This window comes from Saccopteryx leptura, chromosome 11 (assembly GCF_036850995.1).
Source record: "Saccopteryx leptura isolate mSacLep1 chromosome 11, mSacLep1_pri_phased_curated, whole genome shotgun sequence".
NCBI lineage: Eukaryota > Metazoa > Chordata > Mammalia > Chiroptera > Emballonuridae > Saccopteryx > Saccopteryx leptura.
The window spans coordinates 60,531,892-60,546,563 of record NC_089513.1 but is presented as its reverse complement, the minus strand read 5'-3'; the positions used below and the strand labels follow the sequence as shown (position 1 = coordinate 60,546,563).

At 39.0% G+C, this 14,672-nt stretch overlaps 1 protein-coding gene and 1 pseudogene across 2 annotated transcripts in view; one reads left to right on the top strand and one right to left on the bottom strand.

Moving 5' to 3' along the window:
• Positions 1-14,672, top strand: part of PTPN2 (protein tyrosine phosphatase non-receptor type 2) — a 106,241-nt gene that overhangs the window by 12,913 nt on the left and 78,656 nt on the right. The gene's annotated exons all lie outside the window — the stretch shown is intronic.
• Positions 2,465-3,501, bottom strand: LOC136383456 (U1 small nuclear ribonucleoprotein C-like; annotated as a pseudogene).

Sequence of the window (14,672 nt, the reverse complement as noted above, 5' to 3'; positions counted from 1 at the left end):
TAGTTATAAATTACAATTCTGTCATTTTGAATGAAGTTGAATGGCTTCTCTTATTTTTAAAAGCCATTCGTATTTTTCATTTTGATATGTAGGAGCTCTTTACATCAGTGGTCCCCAACCTTTTTTGGGCCACGGACTGGTTTAATGTCAGAAAATATTTTCACGGACTGGCCTTTAGGGTGGGACGGATAAATGTATCACGTGACCAAGACGAGTGTCAAGAGTGAGTCTTAGACAGATGTAACAGAAGGATTCTGGTCATTTTTTAAAAATAAAACACCGTTCAGACTTAAATATAAATAAAACGGAAATAATGTAAGTTATTTATTCTTTCTCTGCGGACCGGTACCAAATGGCCCATGGACCGGTACTGGTCCGTGGCCTGGGGGTTGGGGACCACTACTTTACATATTACAGAAGTTAAGCCTTTGTCATACATTGCAAATATTTTTTCAGTTTTTGTTTATGATATTTTTTTATGAAGAAAGTTTTAAGTTTTTTAAAGATTTTATTTACTGATATTTAGAGAGAGGAGAGAGAGAAAGAAAGGGGAGAGGAACAGGGAGCATCAATTTGTAGTAGTTGCTTTTTGTATGTGCCTCGACTGGGCTAGCCCAGGGTTTTGAACCAGCAACCTCAGCATTCCAGGTCGATGCTTTTTATCTACTGCGCCACCACAGGTTAGGCGGAATGTAAGTTTTTATGAAATCAGATTTTTCAGCCTTTTCTAATTTTCTTGTTTGTGTGTGTGCTGTGGCTTATAAAGGTCTTCTCTAGTCTATGATTGCAAAAAGTTTTCTCCAGCGTTTTCTTATACAATTCTGGCTTTTCATTTCTTTTATGTTGAAATCATTGCGCAAACAGGGCTTTGTTTTGGTATAAGGAATGAAGTATACAGTCAGTTAAATTTTTGTGGTAAAATATATCTAACAAAACCTGACATTTTTAAGAGTAAAATTCATTGTCATTGATTTCATTTACAGGGTTATGCAACCATCACCAACCACTATTTTCAAAACCTTTCAGCACCCCAAACAGAAACTCTGAACCCGTTAAGCAATAATAACTCCTCATTTTTCCCTACCTCTAACCAGGTTACTTCTGCTCTACTTTATATGTCTGTGAATTTACCTATTCCAGGTACCTCATAAGAGAAAAATTGTATAGTATGCATCTGTCTTATTTCACTTACATAATGTTGTTAAGGTTGGACTGTGTTGTAGCACTTATCACCTTCATTCCTATGTATCACATGTATTTTGTTTATCTATTTATTTTTTGTGGCCACTGGTGATTTCTGCCTATTGGCTACTGCGAATAATTCTGCTGTGAACATTGGTCTGCAAATATCCATTGGAGTTCCTGTCTTTAGTGCTTTTTTTTTTTTTTTTGACAGAGCGAGAGTCAGAGAAAGGGACAGATAGGAACAGAGAGACAGGAAGGGAGAGAGATAAGAAGCATCAGTTCTTTGTTTTAGCTCCTTAGTTGTTCATTGAATGCTTTCTCATATGTGCCTTGACCTGGGGGCTACAGCAGAGCAAGTGACCCCTTGCTCAAGCCAGTGACCTTAGGCTTCAATGCAGTGACCTTTGGGCTCAAGCCAGCGACCATGGGGTCATGTCTATGATCCCACGCTCAAGCCAGCAACCCTCGCTCAAGCTGGTGAGCTTTGCTCAAGCCTGATGAGCCCACGCTCAAGCTGGTGACCTTGGAGTTTTGAACCTGGGTCCTCCGTGTCCCAGTCTGATGCTCTTTCCACTGTGCCACCACCTGGTCAGGCTGGAGTTCCTTTTTTTAATTCTTTTCCATTTGGATCTAGATGTGGAATTGCTGGATTATGGTAATTCTGTGTTTAGCTTTTTGAGGAACTACTAAACTGTTTTCCACAGTAGTCACAACATTTTACCTGCTCACCAGCAATGTGAAAGGATTCCTATTTATTTATTTATTTTTAATTTATTTATTTGGGGGGGGGGATATCAATCTGTTCCTGTATGTGCCCTGATCAGGAATTGAACTGGCAATCTCTGCACATCATGACGATGCTCTAACCAACTGAGCTAAGGAGCCATTTTATTTTTTAAAGTATTTATTTTTAGAGAGAAAGGAGAGAGAGAGAGAAAGGGGAGAGGAGCAGGAAGCATCAACTCATAGCAGTTGCTTCTCATATGTGCCTTGACCCGGCAAGCCCAGGATTTCGAACCAGCGACCTCAGCATGCCAGGTCAACACTTGATCCACCACACCACCACAGGTCAGGTGCCCTATTTTTTTTTTTTTTTAACTAAAAGAGTTGACAATTTTATTTTCATATTTCACAATACAAATGAAAATTGATTTTTTTCTTTCTTTGGTCCTACTACTCCTGCAAAACTATTCTCTCTTTAATAGGAAGAGGGAGTAAGTCTTACTTGCCATGTTGTTAGAATACACCCAGAGTCACAGCAGCACACTCTCCTGGTGAATTAGAACAAGTATATAATATAAAACCGATAGAAAGAGGCTTCCGTCTCCTTATCTGTTTTGGTCCGAGTCATTCGTGGCTGAGTGGGCACTATCGTGGCACAGGCAGGAGGTCTCATCATGGGGGGCCCAGGCATCATTGGCGTGTGCCCTCCCATAGTGGCTGCATTCCAGGAACAGGCCCCACTAGCGTCATCTCAAGAGGAGGAGGGCCCATCATTGGCATCATGGGAGGGGCCCCCCATATGGGGAGTTGGTATCATACCAGGGCGAGAAAGACCTGGAGCACTGAGGGAAGGTGGGCTTATTGCCCCTGCAGAAGGAGGTGCAAAGAATGGCATAGGAGCAGTGGTGGGATTCAGCCGGTTCACACTGGTTCGGTAGAACCGATACCTAATTTTTTGTTGAGTTTGGCAAACTGGTTGTTAAAATGGCACTTGTAATCAGGGTTCTCTCTAAGGTGGACGCCTGGGCAGCTGCCCAAGGTGGAAATCACAAATTTACATTCCCTGCTCTTTTTAATGTTCATCTGCGCAACAGCATATTCTAAGTGCCTGTAGTGATGTTCATTCCCTCCATAGGTGAAAAAAATCGCAAGTGAGGATGCCAATCAAGAAGCAATACGGAAATATTTTAAATAACAGTTGTACTGTTTTTTGTCAGGTATTATTTAATATTTTTCATTAACACTTTAAAACTCTTATAATCTAGTTTTGTGTACCTCTTTTATTGTTCTTATTTAAGTATTTAATGCATGAAATAATAAACTACCTTTTGGTATCTTGTTTTTTATACTTAAAACGGTCACTAAGGCAGAGAACCGGTTGTTAAATTATTTGAATCCCACCACTGAGCAGGGGTATCTTTCCTTGCTGAAATGCTGCGGTGGTTTGTCAAGCAGGCTCTGAGCCTGCACTTCCATCCATTTCTGATAGTAGTCTTTCCCATGCTCTCTGTGTTTCCTGCCACTGCAGTGGGTCTTTCTTCTAGAGTCATGGGTGAGGTATGGATAGCAGCTGTCTCAATAGAGCTTGAACATACTGTTCTGCAGGCTCTTGCCCACTTCCTTCCACACCACTGGAAATGGCCCTTATTTCTTCATATCATGCTAGTAGGTATGAAGTGGTATTTCATTGTGGTTTAGATTTTCATTTTCCTAATGACTGAAAATGTTGAGCATCCTTTTCATGTACTTATTACCATTTGTATATCTTTGGAGAAATGTCTATTCAAGTCATTTGCCTTTTTTTAAAAAAATTAAGACTTTGTTTCTTTAGAGCAGTTGTGAGTTCATAGCAAAATTTAGGGGGCCATACAGAGATTTCCTATGTACTCCTTGTCCCTATATATGCATAGCCTCCCCCATTAGGAGAATCCCCCACCAGAGTGGTACATTTATTAAAATTAATGAACCTACATTGACACATCGTAATCACCCAGAGTACATAGTTGACCTTAATATTCACTCTTGGCGGTACACATTCTGTGGGTTCAGACAAATAGATTTTTATCATTATGGCATCATACAGAGGATTGTTACTGCCCTAAACATCCTCTGTAGTCTGCCTATTCATTCCTTCCTCCCGTCCCCAAACCCCTGGCAACCACTGATCTTTTCATTGTCCTCATATATTTGACTTTTCCTGAATGTCATATAGTTGCATTCATACATTATATAGCCTTTTCACATTGGCCTATTTTACTTAGTAAAATGCATTTAATATTTCCTTTATGTCTTTTCTTGGCTTGATACCTGTTTCTTTTTAACACTGAATAATATTTTATTGCCTTCATGTACCATAGACTATCTGTTGCCCTAATGAAGGGCGTCTTGGTTACTTGGTTTTAGCAATTATGAATACAGCCATTATAAACATCCATGTGCAGGTTTTTGGGTGGACATGAGTTTCTATCTCCTGTGGGTAAATACCAAAGAATGTGATTGCTGGATCACATGGTAAGATTATGTTAAGTCTTGTAAGAAACTGATCAACTCTCTTACAAAGTGGCTGTAATATTTTGTATTACCACTGGCAATGAATGAGAGTTCCTTTTGCTCTACATCCTAGTCAGTACTTGATGGTGTTAGTGTATAGATTTTGGCCATTCTAAAAACTGTCTTGGCCTACTTTTAACCATTTGAGTAGTGAGTTTTTGTTAACTCTTTGAGGACATACATGAACATTTATACTACTCAAAGAGTTAGACTATTTGTCCTTTTGTTATTTCATTGTAGGAGTTCTTTATATATTCTGATTGTTAGTGCTTTGTGAGATGTATGATATGCAAATATTTTTCCAAATAGGTGTGTTTAAACAATTTTTTTTACTGATTGATTTGCAAGAGAGAAGAAGTTGGGGGGGAGAGAGAAAGGGAGAAAAAAAGAAACATCTGTTTGTTGTTCTACCCATCCATGCCCCCATTGGTTGATTCCTGCATGTGCCCCAACTGGGATCGAACCTGCAACCTTGGTATATAGGGATGACGCTCCAATTAATTGAACAACCTGGCCAGGGCAATACAACTGATTTTTGTTTTACAACTTTGGTGAATTTATTTTTTATTTCTTTTACAGAGAGAGAGTCAGAGAGAGGGATAGATAGGGACAGACAGGAACGGAGAGAGATGAGAAGCATCAATCATTAGTTTTTTGTTGCAACACCTTAGTTGTTCATTGATTGCTTTCTCATATGTGCCTTGACCATGGGGCTACAGCAGACCTAGTAACCCCTTGCTCGAGCCAGCGACCTTGGGTCCAAGCTGGTGAGCTTTGCTCAAACCAGATGAGCCCATGATCAAGCTGGCGACCTTGGGGTCTCGAACCTGGGTCCTCTGCATCCCAGTTTGGTGCTCTGTCCACTGCACCACCGCCTGGTCAGGCTTTGATGAATTTATTAACTCTAATGTTTTCTTTTTTTTTCTGAATTCTTTACAGTTTTCTACTGTAAAGAATATAAGATCTTATAAGATCATGCCATTTGTGAATAGAGATAGTTTAGCAACTTTTCAATTTGGATGCCTAGTACTTTTTTTTTTTTTTTTTTTTTTTTGCCTAATTGCTTTGGTTAGAGCTTATCAGTATTATGTTGAATAGAACTCGTAAAAGTGGGATTCCTTTTCTTGTTCCTGACCAATTAATTTTTTTCTAAATAACTGCTTGTTTTTTTCATACTGTTTGTTGACTAATCCAGCCCTTCGTGCCCTGTGCTCCCCTCCCACCCCCCATTTACAGTGTCCTCTTTGTAATTTGTAGAATTCCTGTATGTGTATTGGATGAATAAAGCAGGAACAAATTCCTACCTAATGGGACCTCTCCCTCTACCTGTTTATTCTCATTTTGTATATGTCTTTCTCTCTCTCTCATGCACAAGTCGTGTTGCTTATACTTCTTGCAAGACATTAGTTATTCTTTTTTTTTGGGGGGGGAGGTGGCAGAGACAGAGAGAGGGACAGATAGGGACAGACAGATAGAAAGGGAGAGAGATGAGAAGCATCAATTCTTCATTGCGGCACCTTAGTTATTCATTGACTGCTTTCTCATATGTGCCTTGACTGGGGGGGGGGGGAGGGTACAGCAGAGTGAGTGACCCTTTGCTCAAGCCAGCGACCTTGGGCTCAAGCTGGTGAGCCTTGCTCAAACCAGATGAGCCTGCGCTCAAGCTAGTGATCCTGCACTTAAGCTGGTGAGCCCGCACTCAACCTGGGTGAGCCTGCACTCAGGCCAGTGACCTTGAGGTTTCGAACCTGGGTCCTCCGTGTCCCAGTCCAACGCTCAATCCACTGCGCCACTGCCTGGTCTGGCTATTACTCATTTTTTTCATTTCTTTATTTTTTGTATACTCACATCACTGTGACTTTGCACAAGCTTTTTTTTCCCTACGTGGACCCATCTTTTCCCACTTGTTTTCATGACATACTGCTGCTCATTCTTCAGGTCTGCTCTGCACTCCTTCTTCAGTCCCTTAGGCAAAAATAAATTCTCTTCCTGTGGTTACTTTAAATATAAGCACACTTTTCTGATGGACCTTATTAGATTGTCTCTTTGATAGTCTCAAGGAAAACTTAAAGGTCTGTTTTAAGAAAAAGAAAGTTGTCAGATACAAATACAAAAATAGCCTTAAAAAACAATGACAGTAAGAATAGTTATAGAAAATGAGAAATGGATATAATTTTCCAGGTCCTTAATTCGTGCAATAGAAACTATTTTTGCTATTCATATTTATTATTGAAATGTGTAAAACACAGTGATAAGAAAAAAAAACCCCTGCATTATTTAACACTAGAGAAGGGTTTTACCCATATTTGAAGCTTAGGGGATTTTGCTAGTAAACAGTGGTGAGCGTAAACAAAAGCTTGATTAAGGGCTGATACCTATATAGTACTCTATCTTTCTGTAAAGATGAACGAACATTAGAAGTGAAAAATTCAGCACTAAAAGAAAACAAGATTAAATGGATCATTTACAGCATGTGAAATACGTAGTATAAGAAATAGAGAAAACTGGAATTTATATTTCCAAACTAACAGTAGCAGGTTATAAAAATAAAATACACTGAGAATAAGAAAGAATTCTTTTTTTTTTTTTTTTTTTTTTTTTCATTTTTCTGAAGCTGGAAACAGGGAGAGACAGGCAGACAGACTCCCGCATGCGCCCGACCGGGATCCACCCGGCACGCCCACCTGGGGCGACGCTCTGCCCACCAGGGGGCGATGCTCTGCCCATCCTGGGCGTCGCCATGTTGCGACCAGAGCCACTCCAGCGCCTGGGTCAGAGGCCACAGAGCCATCCCCAGCGCTCGGGCCATCCTTGCTCCAATGGAGCCTCGGCCGCGGGAGGGGAAGAGAGAGACAGAGAGGGAAAGCGCAGCGGAGGGGTGGAGAAGCAAATGGGCGCTTCTCCTGTGTGCCCTGGCCGGGAATCGAACCCGGGTCCTCCGCACGCTAGGCCGACGCTCTACTGCTGAGCCAACCGGCCAGGGCAAGAAAGAATTCTTAAAGTAATAAAACATGATTGCTAAGAAATTTAGCAAATTATGCAGCACACCAAGTTAGCTTGAGAAAAATCTCTCAGAATTCAGGAAAACGATTTTAGAAATGAGTATTATGAGAGATCATTTAAAATTTAAAACACATGACAGTTTCAAATCTCTGTGATAAGAGTTCCTGAGAGAACAGAGGAGACTAAGATGAATTAGTAGAAGAAAATTTCTGAGCTGAAGAAAGCCTTAAAGTTCAAGACCAAAGGGGACCACAGAGTCTTCCTCAGGAATATATTTAAAAAGCATAGAACACGGGATTCATCCTGATGAATTTTCAAAGTGTTCCAGATAAAGAAAAATCCTCTAAGGTAGTAAAAGAAAGGAGCAAATCAGATTTGCATCAGATTTATGTGTTCTGACTTTGGATGCCTATAGATAATGGAGCAATGTCACCCAACTGCTGAGAGAAATGGAATAGATATAGAAAGTAGGTTTGGGCAAGGAAGCCAAGTAAAATGGAGACTTAACTCTATGTAATAATTATAGCTGTGAGCCTTGGTGCAAATTTAAGAAATTTTTTAAATAACTGAAAATATAAAATATATGGATCCAAAGTTCTAGATTATGTATATTAAGAAAACATAAGAGTTGGGTTGTAGGAAGAGTGAAGTAAAATCCGTGGTACATTTTCCATATTTATATATGCTTTTATAGTAGTGGGGAAATACAAGTTCATATATGGTTTTACAAAAATTTAAGACTAATTCCTAGTAAAATAGAAATGTTATTTTTACTTCTAAATTACTAGCGGGAAAGAGAAGCAAAGAAAACTTGATTCATACAGAAAAAAAAAACCCAAAACAAACAACAACAGAAAAAAATGGAGAAAAGGAAATAAGGAATCATAACATATAGAAGGCAGCAATCTTTACTAATTATTTTTGGGTAAAAGAAGAAATCAATGCATACTGCCATTAGAGACTCCAGAAAATAATGAGATGACAGTATTTTTAAATTTATTGTTAAAAACTTTATTGATTGATTTTAGAGAGAGAGAGAAAGAGAGAAACATTGACCTGTTGTTCCACTTATTTCTGCATTCATTGGTTGATTCCTGTATGTGCCCTGACTGGGGTTCAAACCCACAACCTTGGTATATTGAGACAGTGTTTTGACCAGCTGACCTACTCAGCCAGGGTTTGGACAGTATTCTAAACTTACAGGATTTAGTCAGCTTGACCTGTGGTGGCACGGTGACTAAAGCATTGACTTTAAATTCTGAGGTTGCTTGTTCGAAACCCTGGGCTTGCCCAGTCAAGGCACATATGAAAAGCAAGGAGTTGATGCTTACCATTCCTGCCCCAACTCCTTTCTCTAAAAATCTAAAAATATATAAAAAATAAAAATAAACATAGGATTTAGTTAGTCATTAAGCAAGAAAAAAGAATATTAATGAATTAAGCATTTGATTTATGCTAGAAAAATTACAATAAAATTAAAGCTTTAGAAGGACCTATTGAATACAAACGAAAGGCAGAAATAAATGAGTTACGACACTGCTCCCATTCTAATAGGCAGTTCAGTTTGACCTACGATTGTAGTCTCCAAATTCTAATATGTCATCAATGGATATTATCTAGAAATATAGTATAAAACACAATTTACAAATTTATTCTGGGAATATAAAGATTGTCAGTATGAAAGAGTGTAATGCTACAGGGTGGGGCAAAAGTACAGTGGTACCTTGAGATATGAGCAGACCAACATACTAATTTTTGAGTTATGAGCTGCAACTCTGACGATATTTTTGTTCGAGATCCGAGCGAAATTCCGAGATATGAGTCATGATTTGAGAAGCTGCCGCTAGTTGGCGCGTTGGCGCATGGGTCCAGTATCAGCAGCACAACACCAGCATCTTGTTCTTTCTCATGTGTTACGTGCAGAATCAAGTCGAATCTGGTGTGCTGTACTCGTTCTTGCATTATTTTTGCATTTTTTACTAACTTTTTTGTGTGCTATCATGGGCCTGAAGAAAGTGAGTGTAAAGGACAGTGGTGAGAAGAAGAGAATGATGTCAATAGAAGTAAAGCAAGAAATAATAGAAAAACATGAGCATGGTGTATGACCGACCACAATACATCTACAATTTGTACCATCCTTAAAAGGATGCCATCAAAATCGCAAATGCAGCAATAGAAACTACAATTCTGTCCCAATTAAGGACAAATATCCATGAAGGAAATGGAGAAGCTTCTGCTGGTGTGAGTGAAAGAGAGCTGGCAGGAGATACAGTGACAGAAACTGTAATATGCAAAAAGGCACGTATTATTTATGGCAACTTGAAGAAGAAAGAACCATCAACCTCAAAAGAGGCAGCAGAAGATACGTTTAAGGCAAGTCATGTCATGGCTGGTTTGAAAATTTCAAGAAGAGATCTGGCATCCACTTGGTGGTAAGGCATGGTGAAGCTGCGAGTGCTGACGTTAAGATAGCTAAGGAGTACATCACACGTTTTGCTGCGCTTATTGCAAAGGAAGGCTACATCCCCCAACAAGTGTTCAACTGTGACGAAACAGGATTGTTTTGGAAAAAAAAATTCCGCAGAGGACTTCCATCACCACAGAGGAGAAGAAGCTGCCAGGCCATAAACCCACGAAGGACCGTCAACCCTTGCATAGTGTGCAAATGCTAGCGGTGACTGTAAAGCAGTGGTAGTCAACCTGGTCCCTACCGCCCACTAGTGGGTGTTTTAGCTTTCATGGTGGGTGGTAGCAGAGCAACCAAAGTATAAATAAAAAGATAGATTTAACTATAGTAAGTTGTTTTATAAAGATTTATTCTGCCAAACTTAGCGAAAATCCAACATAAAGTACTTGGTAAGTAATTATTATTATATGCTTTAACTTGCTGTAACTCTGCTTTATAAATTTTATAAAGTAAAGTTACTTCCCTACTTTATAAATCACCATTACTGTGGAACTGGTGGGTGGTTAGAAAATTTTACTACTAACAGAGATACAAAAGTGGGCGGTAGGTATAAAAAGGTTGACTGCCCCTGTTAAAGTAAAGCCACTGCTAGTGTATCATTTTGAAAATCCTCGAGCTTTTAAGACTCACAAGATTTTTAAAGAAAAACTGCAGGTTATGTGGCACGCCAGTGCTAGGGCATGGGTTACGCGGCACAGTTTTTTATTGAATGGGTAAATATTGTTTTGGTCCTGCAGTGAAGAAATATCTTCAAGAAAATAAACTTCCGCCTGACCAGGCGGTGGTGCAATGGATAGATCATCAGACTAGGATGCGGAGGACCCAGGTTCAAGACCCTGAGGTTGCCAGCTTGAGGGCGGGCTCATCTGGTGTGAGCAAAGCTCACCCACCAGCTTGGACCCAAGGTTGCTGGCTTGAGCAAGGGATCACTCGGTTTGCTGTAGCCCCTCGGTCAGGGCACATATGAGAAAGCAATCGATGAACAACTAAGGTGTTGCAACAAAAAACTGATGATTGATGCTTAGCATCTCTCTCTGTTCCTGTCTGTCTGTCCCTTTCTCTCTGTCTCTGTAAAAACAAAACAAAACAAAACAAAAAAAAAACTCCCAATGAAAGCATTACTAATCCTTAAAAATGCTCCAGCCCACCCACCATGTCTTGAAGATGACATTCAAATGATGAGTTCAAATTCATGAAAGTCCTCTACCTCCCACCCAACACAACTTCAGTCTTGCAACCTATGGATCAACAGGCCATTTCCAACTTTAGAAAGCTTTACACAAAGCACTTGTTCCGCTGCTGCTTTGAGGTGACTAAGAATACAATTCTAACCCTTCGAGAGTTTTGGAAAGATCACTACAACATGGTGATATGTTTACGCATTATTGACTTGGCATGGCAAGAGGTTACAAGAATAACCTTTAACTTGGCATGGAAAAAGTTATGGCCTGATGTAGTTGCAGACGGACTTCGGAGGATTCGAACCAGAGACTGAGACCGAGGTAGAAGTGTTGGAGGGGATTGTGTCCCTTGAAAAGTCAAAGGGGTCTGGAGGTAAATGAGTGTGACGTAAACGAGCTCGTCGAGGAACATGAAGAACTCTCAACTGAGAAGTTGAAGGAGCTACATATGATGCAACATAAGGAGCTTCTGCAAGAGATTAGTAGTGAGGAGGAGGTAGAGTAGGAGGAAGTGATTTCTACAAGTGAAATTAAAGACATGCTGGCAATGTTGAGAAGCTTTCAAATTTCGTTGAAAAGAAACAGCCAGAAAAAGTTTCAACTGGTCGTGCTTCAGCACTTTAATGACACCTGTTGGTCACATTTCCGAAACATTTTAAAAGGCAGGCAAAAGCAAACCTCTTTGGATAGATTTTTATTCAAAAGTCCTGCAAGTGAAAGTGCCAAAAGTGCAGCCAGAAAGGCAAAAACAGGTGATGATTAAATGAAAAATACGTAATGTTAAGCTTAGGTTAAGTTTGAAGTTAAGAAAGTGCATTTTTTTACAATTAAGTTTTTGTGGTTTCATTTTAAGTAAAGAAAGTGCAGTTTTAGTTTTGTTTAAAGTAAAGAAAATGCAGTTTTAGTTTACATTTAGTGTTAAGAAAGTGCAGTTTTAGTTTAGTGTCTACAGTGCCTGCATCTCTAACTCCCTCCCTCCTCCTCCGCCATTCACCTCCGTTAGCCACACTCGTCTGTCTCCAAGGTAAGAATACAGTACTAAATAACACTTTTTTCTTTTATTTCAAATATTTTGTTATACATTGGTAAAGTATACATGTGTGTTTCTTAATTAAAAACGTCTTTTTTCATAATTTAGGATGTTTTGAGGATGTTTCACAGGGCTGGAATGGCTTAAATCATTTTCAGTTATTTTAAATGGTAGAAATTGTTTGCTATACAAGTTGACTGACTTATGAGCTCGGTTACAGAACGAATTAAACTCATATCTCAAGGTACCACTGTAGGTTTATGGTTTGTATGAGAAATAATAAAACAATAAATAATAATGCAAGAATAAACTGTTTTGTGTACTCACAACTATAAACCTAATTTTGCTTCACCTTGTACAATTAATTTTTATTGATTAAAGGAGAAAAATCATGTAGACATATTGATATCAGTCAAAATAGCAATAAAAAATTTTAAATACTTAAGAATAAACTTAAGAAATGTGTCATGTTTGTTTTAAAGAAACAACCAGGGCCTGACCAGTGGTGGTACAGTGGATAGAGCATTGATATGGGATGCTGAGGACCCAGGTTCGAATCCCTGAGGTCACCAGCTTGAGCATGGGCTTATCCTGCTTGAACGCAGGGTCGCTAGCTTGAGTGTAGGATCATTGACATGACCCCATGGTCATTGGCTTGAGCCCGTAGATTGCTGGCTTGAAAACCAAGGTCGCTGGCTTGAGCAACGGGTCATTGACTCTGCTGGAGACCCCTGGTCAAGGCACATATGAGAATCATTCAATGAACAACTAAAGTAATGCAACTACGAGTTGATGCTTCTCATCTCTTTCCCTTCTTGTCTGTCTCTCCTCTCTCTCTCTCACTAAAAAAACAAACAAACAAAAGCCCCCCAAATAAGAAGCAAACAAAAAACAAGGAAGCCCTGGCTGGGTAGCTCAGTTGGTTAGAGCATTGTTTCCATAGACCAAGGTTGTGGATTTGATCCCTGGTCAGGGCACATACAAGAGTCAACCAATGAATGCAGAAATAAGTGGAACAACAAATTGATGTCTCTCTCTCCCTCCTTCCCTCTTTCTAAAAATCAGTAAAAATTTATTTTAAATTTTATTTAGAAAATTGAATTTAACAGGATGACATTGATCAACAAAACTACATAGGTTTCAGGTAAGCATTCCTATAGCATTTGAACTCTTGATTATGTTGTATACCCATCACCCAAAGTCAAATAATTTTCTGTCACGTTCTACATATTTGTCCCTCTTTACACTCTTCCCCCCCCCAAAAAAAAACCCAAGGAAGACAAATGGAGTAATATACCCAATTTCTGATGGAAAAGTTGGTATTTTAAAGATGTCAGTTCTCAATAAAGAAGAAAGAAAGGGGAGGGAAGGCATGGGAAAGGGAAAAAGATGTCAGTTCTCCCTAAATTAACAAATATGTAACTATATACAGGTGTGGGCAAAAGTGGGTTTACAGTTGTGAATACATGAACCACAGGTTTATTATTGCATTATTATTTATTAATTATTGTATTTTCCATACAAACAACTATAAACCTACTTTTACCCACCGTTGGTTGGAACATTGTCCTTGTCTGCCTGGGTTGTGGGTTCATTCCCTGTTTGGGGCACATACAGGAATCAACCAATGACTGTATGGATAAGTGGAACAACAAATCAGTGTTTCTCTCTGTATTTCTCTCTCTCTGCCTTTCTCTCTAAAATTCAATTAAAGTTTTTTTAAAATATCAGTCTAAAGATTTAAATTTAAGGTTCAGCTGAAAGAGTAAACACCCTACAAAAATCAAGACAACTTTTTTCTTTTAAGTTTTTTTTGTTGTTGATTTTAGAGAAACAGCAAGAATAAGGGGTGGAGGAGAGATTGTTATTCATTTAGTTGTGCGTTCACTGGTTACTTCCTGTATGTGCCCTGACCAGGGATTGAGCCCACAACCTTAGCGTTTCTGAATGACACTCTTAAGTGACTGAGCTAACCAGCCAGGGAAAGACAACTTTTGAGGACAAAATAAAGATAGGACTTAAGTCTAACTGGTATTGCTGGGAATGAGGCAGAGCCTAACCCTACAACATTTCTTGAGAAATACTGGCAAAGCATGAGCCAAGAGTTCTATTTTTAGAGGGTTATCAAGAAATACTCTGAAATTTCTGTAGGGTCATACTTACGGATATTCATCACATCATTTTTAATAATTGTGAATTTTTGGAAATCTAATTGTTCAGGGCAAAATAAATTATGGTGTATCCTGTAACAAAAGGTTCTGCATTCAGCAGTCATTAAAAATGATGGTGGGGGATGTATTGACAGGGAAAAGTATTATGCTACTTTTAAGAGATTAAAGCAGGTATACATATAAACAGTTTGCCTGTATAGTCTGTTTTTATTAAAACTTTTTAAATTAAAATTTATATTAACATCTACTTATCCACGAAGTAAAAAGTAAAAAAATTTGTATTACCTCTGAGTAGTGTAATACTGGATAATTTTCCTTTTTGCTGATTTTTAGAGTCCTGAGTTCCGACAGTGAGTTTTCCT